Source organism: Cupressus sempervirens, chromosome 3, assembly GCF_028749045.1.
Source record: "Cupressus sempervirens isolate cs-2001-9-10 chromosome 3, ASM2874904v1, whole genome shotgun sequence".
In the NCBI taxonomy this organism is placed as follows: Eukaryota; Viridiplantae; Streptophyta; class Pinopsida; order Cupressales; family Cupressaceae; genus Cupressus; species Cupressus sempervirens.
In genome coordinates this window covers 81,838,749-81,853,107 of record NC_143120.1, presented here as the reverse complement: position 1 = coordinate 81,853,107, position 14,359 = coordinate 81,838,749, and the positions used below count along the sequence as shown (strand labels likewise).

General features: G+C 33.6%; 1 long non-coding RNA gene across 1 annotated transcript; it reads right to left on the bottom strand.

Moving 5' to 3' along the window:
- Nucleotides 1-209: 209 nt before the first annotated feature.
- Nucleotides 210-4,014, bottom strand: LOC149564884 (uncharacterized). The gene is made up of 2 exons (XR_016361461.1): nt 3,708-4,014; nt 210-468 (listed from the first exon to the last, which is right to left on the bottom strand). It is a non-coding gene; the product is annotated as an uncharacterized LOC149564884 (long non-coding RNA).
- Nucleotides 4,015-14,359: the final 10,345 nt, after the last annotated feature.

Sequence of the window (14,359 nt, the reverse complement as noted above, 5' to 3'; positions counted from 1 at the left end):
CCTGTAACACAAGAAAAGTAGCAAAGCTTACCCAAAGTTATAACATATCTACAGATATATAAATGGAGAGGTCACAACACATACAACCATGGTGAATTTTACCCAGGTGTGCTAAAATGTAACAAAGAAATCAAACTATCCATATGATCATTTATGAAATGTCTATGAAAGATCCATCACATATTTGAGCAGTAAGCAGTAATCATGGCTTTTCATGCCAAAGCTCAGCACAATGGAAACCGAGAGATATCAGTATATGAAACAAACAAATTAATACTTACCACAACAAATATAAACTGGAGCATGATAAGAAGCCCACTTTCAATGGCATAGCCAGTTATTCAGAGCTTTCAAGCATTCCCAATGGTAGAGTATATACAAATATAAAGAGCCAAAGTCAAAATGTTCTCATGTACAAAAAATCATGGTAAAACCCTCATCATTTGATCTTTAACAAAGTAGAAGTCACTGCATATAAAGAGATTGCAAGATATTAATATACGAAGAAATAGAGAATGATATTTATCAAGGATACAAGCCCTCATCGGGCAGATTTGAAGAAGAAATCAAAGTGCACATTCATCATATATCTTGCAGAGTAAAAGAAATAGCAAAAGAAAAGTCTACACAGAAACAAATAAAGGAAAAAGACCAGCTATAGAGTGACTTGCACCTCAAAAGGACCGAAGAAACAAAAGATCACTAACATTAAGAAACCCTCATCACCGTTGTTCATAGGAAAACCTTGCCAACAAACAAGAAATTAGCAGTATGAATGGTAGCAATTACCGCAGTATGAAAGGCCACATTTTTTTTGCATGAGATTCCATGATAAACAGAGAATAAGAACACCAGAATCTATAAAACCCTCACCATTATCTATGGGTGCCAGATAGACCAGAAATTCTCTAGAAGGTTCAAGTGGAGAATAAAAATGATGCATCATTTAGGGCTGTTCTACTTTTGATATACAGACTCCAATTTAGTATAAGATATTGTATATTTTTTTATATATGAGGCAGGTAGGATGAATTTATTTCATGATAAGACCCCAACCATTACATATGTAATCATATGTTATTTTTATTATTAGGATTATATGCTAGTGAGGATCTAGATGTAGAAGAAGAGGATCCAGGCATGAAGAAGATGAGAAAGAGGATTGATAAAATTAGTAGCCTGACTGAAATAACATGCAAATAAAAATGTATCACATGAATGAAACTCTTCAATTTTCATCATTCGAGTGGTGAGACAACAAAAAAATAGTCAAAGTAACAAGATAAAAAAGAGCTTTTTTAAAAATCCCAGCAAGCCAGCACATGTGGATGTAGAAGATTTTGAAGCTACTTATGGCATGGTGGAAGTAGTTCCTGCATCTTGATCTTTGTATCACTCTAGATAAACAAATGCATCTGGAGATTCAAATATTTTGAGCATTGGTTCTATACAAAAAATCTTTTTCCTAGGATATTAGGCAGAAATTTGTATTTGTTAGTTCTTCGTGAAACCAAACTAGATGACTTCAAGCCCTGATCTTGGAATTTGTGAACTCATTTCATCAGCAATCAATTCCTGATGAAACATGAGGCAACTAAAAGCTGACCATCACTAAGTATATTGATGAAAAAAAGATCATATCATTGTCCTACTTCTCTCCTAATTCTAAGTCCTACATATGCCATAATTACAATAGTCAATAACCTTATCAGTTGAATCAAAATATTACTGTTGTGACATGGTTCTATAATGTTTTTGTCTTTTGTCAAGCATAGCCAACTATCATGGTTAGATGTAATATTTTCTACATTTAATATTATATCAGTCTGTAAATATCTACCAAAATTGAGAGTTATCACTTAGAAATTCTCTACCAAAATCCACAGAAAATGAATGTAATCTAAATATGTCCTCTTACTTGGCAACAAAACTACAAGCATCTTATTTGGAAATTGAAGAACAATGATATGGGATAAAGAAGGAAACACTTTAACAAAAATAGAGGGAAAATTGAAAACAAAGATAATTCATTCAAATAGAATTTAATGGTAGTGACAACGGATACTAAAATTTGAATATAACTTTTCCTTTAGAAAGATGGAAATAATTTCAGTTACAAATAGAACAGGGGAGATTTTTGAAGAAGGATATATTTTTGTCAGTTACAAATAGCCTCTGTATTTTTATTGATTAGTACATGTATTGCTAATATCAAAATTCATTTATGAAAGTTTATTGGATTGCTAGTATTTCTTTGGTGAGTATTCAACTAAGTTTTCCTACTGGAAAATAACTAAGATCTATTGTTACAAATCAAAGATAATCTGATATACAATAATTTTTTTGAATCTCTATTTGCTGCTAGGTTATGAAGATCGATTTTGGTTTTATTTGATGGCCTTTAATTTTATTAAAAAAAATTTATGCACATTGCAGCATCATTGCTTTACACATGTACATAGAAAGTATTTAGAATATTGAATAGAGTTGTGCTTTGGTTAATTTCTCAAGTTTTTTGTTGATGTTATATTTTGGTTCTAGTTGTTGTGGTCATATGAATACCTACATCATGAATTCTCATGGTTACCTATATATGATGGCAATATTGATTAGTTTGATTTTACTATCATTATGCTAATTTTGGTAATTAGAGACAAATTTGAAATTAAGCTAGGATTTTAGGTGTAGTCTTTATTTACATTCATATGAGGGAATAATAATGCAAGTGAGCATAAATGGAAAACTGAGTGCACCCAAAATATTGCATGTCCAAAAAGTGAGCAGATCTTCTCTTTAAGTAGAAGCTTGTATTTAATGCTCTATTCTAGGGCTAAGTTGATGGTTTCTCTTTTTGAATACTTTTCCATAATGCTCCAGAGAAGATAAGGATTATGTTTATCTCATAGGAAAATCTGTAATACTTATAGAAATTGGATCCAACAAGAATATTTTTGAAATACACAATTTATTTACTACATATTTATTATATTCATTCCCTAAGGAAGAACGTACAACTTGGGGTCATCGCCCTGAGGAACAAAAGATTCAATTTTGTGGATCTTCTATTAGGTGTGAAATATTAGAGCATGTAGGAGAATTCCATGCTCTTCAACAAAAAATATACTCAGTAAAGTACTACATTAGCATAAGTGAAAATAAACTCCAGTCTAAGTACACTACACTATAATCTTGCCTAGGGTTTTATGCAAGAAATATTCTCTCAATTAGTTTATTGTTCTTGATAATATTACTCAAACCTTTTACAATCTCCAAATCACCTGATCATTAGCCAAGGATTCATGCTTGCCCACAAATTCTGACACTCTATGGAAGTACCAAGTCACATGACTAGATATTATCTTCATGCCCTTGGTAGTCGGCTGAGAATCCAATTCCAAAAATTTGTCCATTAGAATTTCTGGTTGTCACTGGAAGTGAGTTCATCCCTTCATTCCCACACTGACAATAGTATAAGGCATAAGCTACACCCACCTCCCTCAAATCTTGCATGTGCTTATCAAATTATAGGTGGGCAGTGGATTTTTGTGTTTTTTAATATTTTCCATTAAAACCCCACTAAACCTTCCACTTAAAAATTTATATTTCTGCTAGACATGTGTATTATTTCATTCAAGTTTTTCATAAAAAAACATATAAAATAAAATTATGAGAAGGAAAAAGAAGAGACAGAGGATCGAGAGGCTTACAGATTATGAATTTGTTCTCTTGTCAAATACCCAATCCTCCACATTTTGTCAGATACCCTATCATCCACATGCACCTCTGCTTAAAGCAAGCCCCATTGAACTCCATTACAAACAACATTTTGTCGGATACACAATCTTCCATGTACACCTTTGATTTAGAGAAAGCCCTAAAAAACTCCATTACAAATTTAGATTGAAATGCTCCATCCATATTTTGTACGGTTAATGAGAGATAATTTTAGATATTAAAAAACATCTATAGGACCTAGGTTTCCTATGATTATTATTAGATTGATTGTAAGGAAACGATAAAGTCTTAAGCTTTTAAAAAAAAAAAGTTATGCAAGCTATACAAAAAAGAATATACATAGAAAAATAAAAAAATTCATAATTATTCCTATCTTGAAGGAATGGCCTTCTTTTTTTTTCTTCTAATCTTCTTTAATTATTTTAAAAAGACGAATAGTTATAATACAACCCTCTTCAACCTACTAAATATCTTGGTCAATAAATTTGTCAAATGAAACACAACAATTGTTACATTTTTCATTACAAGTGGAATGAAGGATGTTGACAATAATTTAGCTATAGTTGTTTCAAACACTTATTTTAGAAGGCTTAACATTAGAAATACAAGTGATATTTTTAGATATTTTACATAAATTTGTTATGGCCACTTTTTTTGTTAATTACTTATAAAACTAAAATGTCTCACTTGTGAAGCATGCACTTAGGTCATAATTGATATATGAAGAGGACGACACTTAGATCATAATTGATATATGAAGAGGACGTCTTATTTAAACTATTCACTTTAAGATAGATCCAATATCATGAATTACTCAAAGCTTTCATTGCCTTTAAAAGACTCAATCATATCCTTATCTACCACCTATATACTTCATATAATACATTCTTATTGACTTGGCATATTTTGGTATTTATATATATCTTATATTTAAGTTTTGAAGAGGTTTATTTATGCAAACGAGAGATTATCATTATTCATAACATATTATATGGTATAATCTATAGAGAATAAATACAAAAAAGACAACAAAAGTAAATATAATTCATAATTAGATATTTTGACCATATATATTTTTCTATAAAATTGTCGGTATGGTTTATATTGGATATGCTCAAAACATTCATTTAGTGATTAATTATTTAATCATTTATTTGGTCTTTTATTTAATCATTTTTATTTGTCTGACCATGTGATTTTACCTATTGACCAAATTAGTCATTTATTTAGTCACTTATACTTATGATCTGCCAAAAGTTAGTAGAATTTGATCATTTTTAGTCATGTGACTAAAATTTTTAGTCACGTGACTAAATTTTTTTAGTCATGTAGTCATTTATTTCTCAAAATTCTACTAGTGAAATGTAGACTCAATAACTTTTGAACTAGGAACATGGTTATCAAAGTTATCTAACTCAAAAGCTATCAATCTTCCAATTAGAGCATCCAAAGATATTTTATTATTTGGATCGCATCTCATTTATTGAATAGCAGACACTCTAATTGCATAAATAGAAAGAAGAGTTCTAAGTACCTTGCTTACAACTATTTTTTCTTTAATGTCTCCTCCAGATGCTTTGATTGCACTTACACTTGCTTTGATTATTTCCACATATTTTTCAATGCTCTCATCTTCTCTCATTTTCATCTGATCAAAATGATCTCTAAGACTTTCAGCCTTAGCTCTTCTTACATTGTCATCTCTTGCATAAATGTCTTTTAATTTGGTCCATTTCTCATGAGTTGTTTTGTAGTCTTTAACTTCATCAAATTTAGCGTAACTTAGAGCAGGTGCAATATCAATCATCATGATGTTATGATTCTTCTTTTTAGAAATATCTTCAACTGATAATGTTCCAGTAGGAGCCTTGTATTCAACATCAAGATATTTTCACCCTGAATCACTAATAGTAGCCAGATGTAACCTCATAAGTCCTTGCCATGTTGCAAAATTGTCTCTGTTCAGCTTAGAAATCTCTCTTCTGTAAGACATCCTTATCTTTAGCTTAGATCCTTGAACCCTTCTCTGCAAGCACCAAATGGTCTGATACCAATTGTGGGAAATATAAGAGGAGTAACTGAGAGGGGAGGGGTGAATTAGTTACCACTAAAATAAATCCTAGATCCCTTAGATGTTAGTAAAAAATAAACTCTGAGAACTAAATATTGTTGAAGCTTGGCATACATAAAATATTGTAACTTAGTAAGTTTCGATTATGCAAATCTTTACATGTTATCTGTAATTACCATTACTTTAACTTAGTTACAAACACATAAAAGAAAATAGCATGAACACATTTAATGCCATGTTTTAACATGGAAACTCAATTTTGAAAAACCACCAATTGTAACTAGTTACTATTTTCACTCTTCTAAAGTGAGCTCTGTTAGGACCAACCCTGTTAAAGGTTACAAAACACACTATTAGATGTGACCCTATTAGAGAATTTAATCACCCTGTTAGGAGTGTCCTTGTTAGAGGTCTTTAGACAATTCAATAGAACTGCCACCTTGCTAGAGGATTTACAAATAATTGTTAAGCCAACTTTGTTAAGAGATTTAGATCACTGGTACAATGGTTAGAGAGTAATAATGAGATGACCTAATTTGAATGCAACTGAATTGCTAATTACAGATCTTAATTCTGGCTTTACTTGATCCTTCCTGATTGAATATATTATTTTTTCTCCACAAGGATATTTTCCTTATCCTTCTAATTTGCCTCTTCTTATCATCATTAAATCTTCCATCCGCACACACACTCTAAATCTCAACTTGACCTTATACTTATATTTTTTCTATTGTCAAGTCTGCTAGAGTACAACTTAAAATAATTAATATTCATCATCTCAGTTGGCTAGAACCAATAGATAAATCAATTAATCTTAATATGCCAAAACAAGAAAATCCTTTGTTAGTTGAGCTAGCTTGATAGATACTAACTCAGAAACAATTTCCTATGTTAACCAACAAAAGCTCAGTTAACATTGCAAACTCACAAAGAACATTTGGTAATCGAGTGAGCTCGATTAACACTAGTTCCATCCAAATTTTCCTTTATTAACCGATTGAGCTTGGTTAACACTCATCTTCTCCAGACATTCCTTTGATGCCTGAGTGAACTCGATAGACACTGTCTTCTTAGCTTGGAAAACTCAAGAATGCATGGTAGACACAAAAAACTATCTTCACTGCTTGAGTGAGCTTGACATACACTGACTGATAATGATATGACATTTGTGTAATATCAAAGACAATACACAATTCATCAATTGTATCCAACATATTATACCATCACATAATTTAAATCAAATATAATCATAAACATATGAGGTACATAATTTACCAATCATTCCATAAACTTTCGATTTTGAAAATCTTTAAAGGAATGCAATTTTAACTCAAAATCATGACATGCATAAGGAGCATCATATCCTTCTATGTCAAAAGTATTCATAATTGAGAGATATAACATGCAACCCATGTCATCAATTCATACAACATAAAGTAAGCTAGTTGACTTGTAGTTGTGTGTCTAGCATAGTGAACTCAAGGGTCGAATGTGGAACCATTAGCTCTGATACCATATGTAATGATTGCCCTTGCAAAACCAATTCCACATCAACATTCACCATAAAATGTGGAAGTCAAAGTCTATAAGAGTCAAGGTCATTTGAATATTTACTAGTCAACATTAATTAACTATCATTATTTAAAGGAAATACTAATATCAAATACCATATACCAAATACCAAATACCAGATACTAGATACATGAATAATAGAGTATTGAGATGGTTTGAATAGAATGACCAAGCTAAAAGGAGCCCCAGAACCTTCTTAGAAAACATAAGGGTGAGAATATTGTAGGAGTTCTTTATCACTCTACCAAAAAGCTATTAAGTTTCCCGAAATCTTTCCTAGCATGAAAGATACCTAGCCTAGCATTGAGGAGGTCTAAACAAGTAAAACTCAGAGAAGTAATGGAATTATGTGGTTAAATGAAATAATTCACTAATATAATGAATAGCCAAATCAAAGTATGAACGAGAATCATCAACATTCCTTGATCAACATGTACAATTCTCCTTTCTATTACATTCAAATTTCCACTATGCACTACCAACATATAGGCATACAATTAAACATGCTTGCTAAAAAAAAAAAAAAACTTAATGCATACATTTAGTCCATGCCATTAAGCAGGGTGTCATTTCTAACATACCATTAAAATGTAATTTGTTTATAAATCAAACAAGGGCAATAATGAATAAAGAAGTTAAGGAACATCTTAAGCAAATAGATATAAATAACTCATATAAATTCAGCTATTAAAAAAAAGTAAAAATATTGCCGACTTATTCACATGTGGTTTTAATGTACTATATCAATAGATAAAGGAATTTGCAATCTCAATCAAGGGAATTGCATCATAGTGCAAAGATACATTTCAAATATAATTATGTAAATCTTGCATAATAAAATCAAAATTGAAAAATGAACAAAGCTCAAATTCTCACTTTACACTACTTAGACATAGGCGTGTAATTAATCATGCTTGTTGAACAAGTGTTTCACTTAGTAAATAAACTTCATTCTACGCTACTAAGTATGAGGTTTTTCCCATCAAAAATTTACAATTTAATTCAATGTAATTAAGTAAGAGTAAGATTGTAAGATGAAATTTAAAACACATCTTAGGCATTTAAAGATTTAGTGATCTACCCACTCTTCATTTGAGTATTCCAAGAATGCATGGTAATGCCATGACTATTAAACAAATAGTTCCTACTAAAATTTGAAGACAATCATAGGATTACATATGTAACTTTGTAGGCTTGAATGCTACTCTATTCATAGCCAATGTAATAAGTTATGGTTAGTGTTGGCTCCTAATTTAATAGTTTTGAAAATGACCAAGAAACTAGATAGATGCATCTAAGGCTAGTAAATTCCTATGACGGATACACTTGACTACAGTTTTGGGCCAACTCTAAGGCTAGACCCTTCTTCTTCTTCAGGCTTTGCAAAACCTAGGCGGGTGGACCTATAGATTCTTTATATGGTACCAGTTATCAAAGCATATACTAAATCTAATATAAAGCAGATAAAACCCTTATTTCTCCTATTAACTCATGTAATAACACAGATCTACAATAGCAAATTGAAACTCTATGATATTCACAAGCTAAGTGAGGGTTAAAATCTTCTAACTCTTCAACATAAAATGTAAAGATGATTTGAATTTTGATTTGATTTTATGTGGGTGGGGAAAGCGGATGAAAACCAGGTATAAACAATAGACTAATGATCCTGTAGTTGATCAGTGCCTGATCCATTGGGCAATTCATGAATCTCCCTCATGCATTTTGGATATCTGATACTTATTCATATATTTAGATATATGATCTATCCATTCACCTTGTAAATAGACATCAATGTTCAACTTAAATCTCATTCTTACCTGATATCCTCCTCAATAAACCTACAACCCTGTTGAATCTCTAAAGCATTTACATAATTCCTTGAGTTACAAGCAACAATGAAGCAACATACAACCTTAAGGGATTGCACTTATGATCTAGGCTCTTTGTTCAAAGACCATAAAACATCATAGCTCAACTAAGAAAGGACACAAGATTTAAACTAAAACTAAACACTTGCTATTCCTTGTATTAATTTCCTTGAAACAATACATAAAAATGCATGAAATTAACTCACAAAGAACCTAATAAACCAGACTATACAATGAGCAAGTGCTGTCATACAAGAGAGAAAATGGCGAGAATGAGAAACTGATGGGATGGGAAAGGGGTATCACAACCAAAGGAAAGCTTCATGGTCTGGAACCAACACATCCCAGATCTTCCATGCAGGTTTCACCAATTCCAGAGCCAATTCTACTAAGTGTTTTCATTCCAGCGAAACTTTTCAATATTTTCCAACCCTTACAATGAATGGATGAAAGAAAGATATAGCAAGAAGTGAATTCTCGAATTTGTTATGCAACTGACATCTATCCACTTGAAATTTAATCTCCTGCAACTGAAAAACCTCTTTCATCTTTCCACCCCTTTGATTTGATTTTGTTTTCATCATTACTTGTAACTGATCTTGAAATATCTCTGCTCAATGATGAAAAACCTTTTTCCATCCAAAATATATGATTTGCCTTATGAAATTATGGCGAAATTTGAGTTTTTACTGAGTGATTTTGATCAGAATTTGACCTTAACTACATCTTCATTGTCTTTTACTGATATTTAGGTCATTTCCATGTTATGAAACAATTCTGAACTTCCTCACCTGAATATAGTTGCACAATTGGAAACTTGAGAGAAAACCTTGAATTACTCAAACAGATTGCTTCCTATGTAAAAAATAACCTTAGAATCAGAAAGTTCGTTCTCTCTCAATTTCGGTGATATATAACATTGCATATTTAGCCTACCAGAAACCCCCTGAAAGCCAGTTTGAAAATGTCCCCCTCTGCTATGAGACTCATGTCTGCATCCTTGATTTTAAATTTTCAAAAATTTAAAAAATTTCTAAAGTTTGACTTTAGAAAAATACCTCCTTGCATTTAAAATTGCTGCACGTGCAATGCACTTGAAAAAACAATTTAAAAAAATTATTTTTTAGTCTTTAATATTTCCCCTACCCTTCAAATCTGGGGTCAACTTTCATTTGACCACCCTTTTGCCACATGGTGGTTCATGATTGGCTGACCTCTATTCATTAGATGCCACATCATCATCGACCTAGGCCTAATGCCACGTGGCAACATCCTGCAAGTTCGCTTTTTAAATTTTCTTACAACTTTGTATTGCTGGTGTGCGTAGACCGTTGAATCATGACATGTGTCACGATCCTATGCTTCACCTCTGATCTTGCTCTGGATTGCCACATCATCACTGAGCAGGCCCTGTACCACATGTCACTCACCCGCTTACCCGCAATACTTAACTACCTCGCAACTTCTTATTGCGAGCACGCGCCAGCCCTGCTCAGTACCACATGTCACCCGCTTACCCGCAATACTTAACTACCTCGCAACTTCTTATTGCGAGCACGCGCCAGCCCTCCGATGTAGCCACATTGTAGCATCTGTGCATTCATCTTTTACCCCACCACATCACCACATGGGCACATTTGTTCACAAAACCCTTAAGTTTTCTTATGTTATCTCTTACTAGCATCCACTAGCAGGTCGGCTAAGTATGGCCCCATCCACGCTTTGTTCACAAAACGTGCCATATCTTTTAGACATATTATCTTTTGCGTGGAGTTGTATTAAAAAAACAAATTATACCACTTCATGAGCTATGTGGGACTAAAGAATTACTTCTATGCCGACCACTGCATTTCCTTTGCGCATGGGACTCCTTCACTATCTTTGGCGTGTGTAATCTTCTTTCATTTCTGCCACTTTGTGTGAAGAATCCACTCTGTCTTCATAATGGATTGGACTTGTCCACACCACCTCCTGCCTACATGTGGATGCATTGATCATGTAACTTTGTAGATGGGGCATTGAACAAGCTGGATCTCTCATTGCACAACAAAGACTTCTCTTCACGTTCCATTTCAAGCATTTGGCGCCCTTTGCTAGCTCTTAAGTGGGGTTCCCTGTCTTTTATTTAAATGTATATATCACATTCCCTATCTCAAATCGTGGATTGCCTTGGTTGGATGTGTAGCTTCAAAAACTTCTTCTAATTCAAGGAGCAACTCGACATCTGATGGCAGGATATAGGTAAATATACTGAGCCCAGTTATTGAATCCCTTGTTTCCTATTAAAGCATGGGTTCTTCTGTTCTAGATTCCATGTTTTTTGATTCTTGTGTGAGCTACCCTTTTTAAATGCATGAATTCCTTCAGAAAAGTGTGGAGACTCCTTTTAACTTTGCCCTCACGCATGGGTTTTCTTCATTGCATGGCTAGCTTCATCCTCTTATTACATGCCGTTGTCTTTTTACTCAATGTGTGGATGGTCTTTTAAATTGTCAGCTCCCTGTTCCTTGTGTGAGGCTGCTTGATTTGGCATCTTTTTCTTTGTTCTTGGTGGCTTAAACTATGTATTCCTCATGTGATCTCCTACACTCCTCCATGTGGGTGCTTCTACTGATGCCCAATTCAAAGTAGTTATGATTAGAATTCTATTGGCGTTAGCAATTTTTTGCAAGAGATTTACCTAATGTATGGGTAGAGGTAGAGGCATTAATCCCTGACAGCACAATTCCAATGGTAGTCATGGTGAGAAGAACTAGTACGGTAAGAATTGGGAAGACTTTTCAATTTTTGACTGATGGCTCCAAATCCCTTTCATAACGCATTCTATTTTTTTTAAAGTGTTGGTAAGCACTCCAGCTTAACATGCACAATGACACCCAGCTATGCTCCTACATGTTGTTAATTTCCCCTGGTAAAATGGAGTGGTATCTCCTTGAAAATTGAACCGTAGTAGAAGAACTTGAGGAGAGTTAACACAACAAAGATTTCTAGAAAACATCTCTCACAATGTGATTGTAAAGCATCATTACTAACTTTTTACCCAAAATCCCTTGACTTCTCATTGCAAGATCTCGAATGCCATATTTTCCTTCAATTTCCCTTAGTCGTGGGCTGCCTTCTTCTTTAGCATGGACTACTTTAATGTGCTTGTTGTATGCTCCCGCGATTTCCTTTAAATGCCAATGCCTCTTATTTATCATGCGGGTTTGCTCTATTTGGAGTATTCTACTTGCTATGATGCCTTGGACTTCCATCTTTTTCCTTGCAAATCTCAAAACTTCGTAGGCCTTCATGTATATATCAATCATTTAATGTGATTGTATTAGGTAGAAAACCAGATTTTGAGCATATCATCATAGACCTTTTACGTCCCATCTATAGGCAATGACCAACCAAAACAATTTATAATAGAATTATACATAGCTCCATCCCACTTCAATTTGGCCCTTAAAACTCTATAGTACACTTCTGTTGCCTTCAAAATTAATGACTAAAACATGTCCTTGGCATTAATTATACCAAGTGATAGATCATCGACAGTATCTGCAACCTACCAAAACCCTTAGACATCTGACTAGATGATATCAAATCCTCCTCAACATCTTCTTTTAGAAGATCCAAAATAAAAGATTCCATAGTTCTCCTTTCCATGGCCAAGAGCAAAGCCCGCTCAACAACTTCATGATGAAAAAAGGGTACATTCAAATCCCTTATACACTGACAAACTTCAGCCTCTCCACTCTCAACACACTCATTTAACAAATCACTTATCTTCTTTTTATCAATTAGGTGTAGTTAGTTGGGCCCCAAAGTGGGTTTGACTAATTTTTTTTTCATTTTCAGACAATTGAATTCTCAGATTGATCCAGTGATCATCTCGAAATGATTATACTCAAGTTTGATCACTCAACCAACATTTAAAGCTCACTTTATCACTTATCTGCAAACTGTCAAATTAATGCCAGAGGGTCCTTTGACTGGCCTTAAAAATTGATTCAAACCTATGACCAGGCTCTGAAAACTGGCACATTGAATCTTTGTTCCGCATTCTTGTACCCTGTCGAATCTCGTCTCATGAAGAATTCAGGGTCAAAATATATTCACTATCAAAGTTGACCTCTCAGAATTGCTTGCAAGAAAACATGTCAGAAAACCATAAATTACATTTGGAATCGGCTTCGAAGATTGGGTAAAATAACATAGTTTGGGAGAATGAAAACTGGGGCATTGGTTCTCTATCATGAGAGGACTATGGATCTACAATTTGGGCTCATGACGAATAACTGGGCGCAAATGTCGAGCGGTCAAAGTGGGCTACATGGATTTTGCAAAATGGAAACACTGGTAGAAAAGCGATTTTTGCAAATGGAATTGACCTGGAAAAGTGTGCAAATGGATTGATCATGACTTGAAAACTGACACACTTGGAGTATTTTCAGAGTAAAACACAATGGTACAATCCATTCAATCTCACCAATCACAAATTTCAAGTAATGACATCACGAATAGGGGTACCAAACAATCTGCATTTGCTGACACCAATAAAAAGCTACAAATTGCATTTGGAATCGCGTTTGAAAATTGATCAAACGGATTTGTCATAACTTGAAACTTGAAACATAACAAGTCTCTGATGTCTATAATGCAACACAAAAATAATTTTAACATTTTGGTCAACTGGGTCAAAATTACAACTCGTCAAATAGGGCTTTCCAAAAATACGTGCAAAGTGCATCAGCATGAAAACAATAAACTACCAAATTTGAGGGATTCAAAACTTAGTCAAACGGACTCGAAATGGTTTGAAATCTAAAACATAAGTTCTCAGGTATGGACACTAGATATTCCCAAAGTGGAAAATCACAAAACATTTCTGTGTGCAAGATATTAAGATGCAAACATAGCCTCCTATCACTATTTGATGCTCAGGTGAAAATGCAGATTTGACAAATGCTCAAAATGAGACTTCATGAAATGGCTCAGAATGTCAATTTAGCTTCATGGAGAAAGTGGATAGACTGAAAGGAAGTTGTTAGAAACATTAAACACCTCACGGAGTTCAGAGGTACAATCGGGTACAAATGGGCTCAATTTTCTCAATGGTACTCAA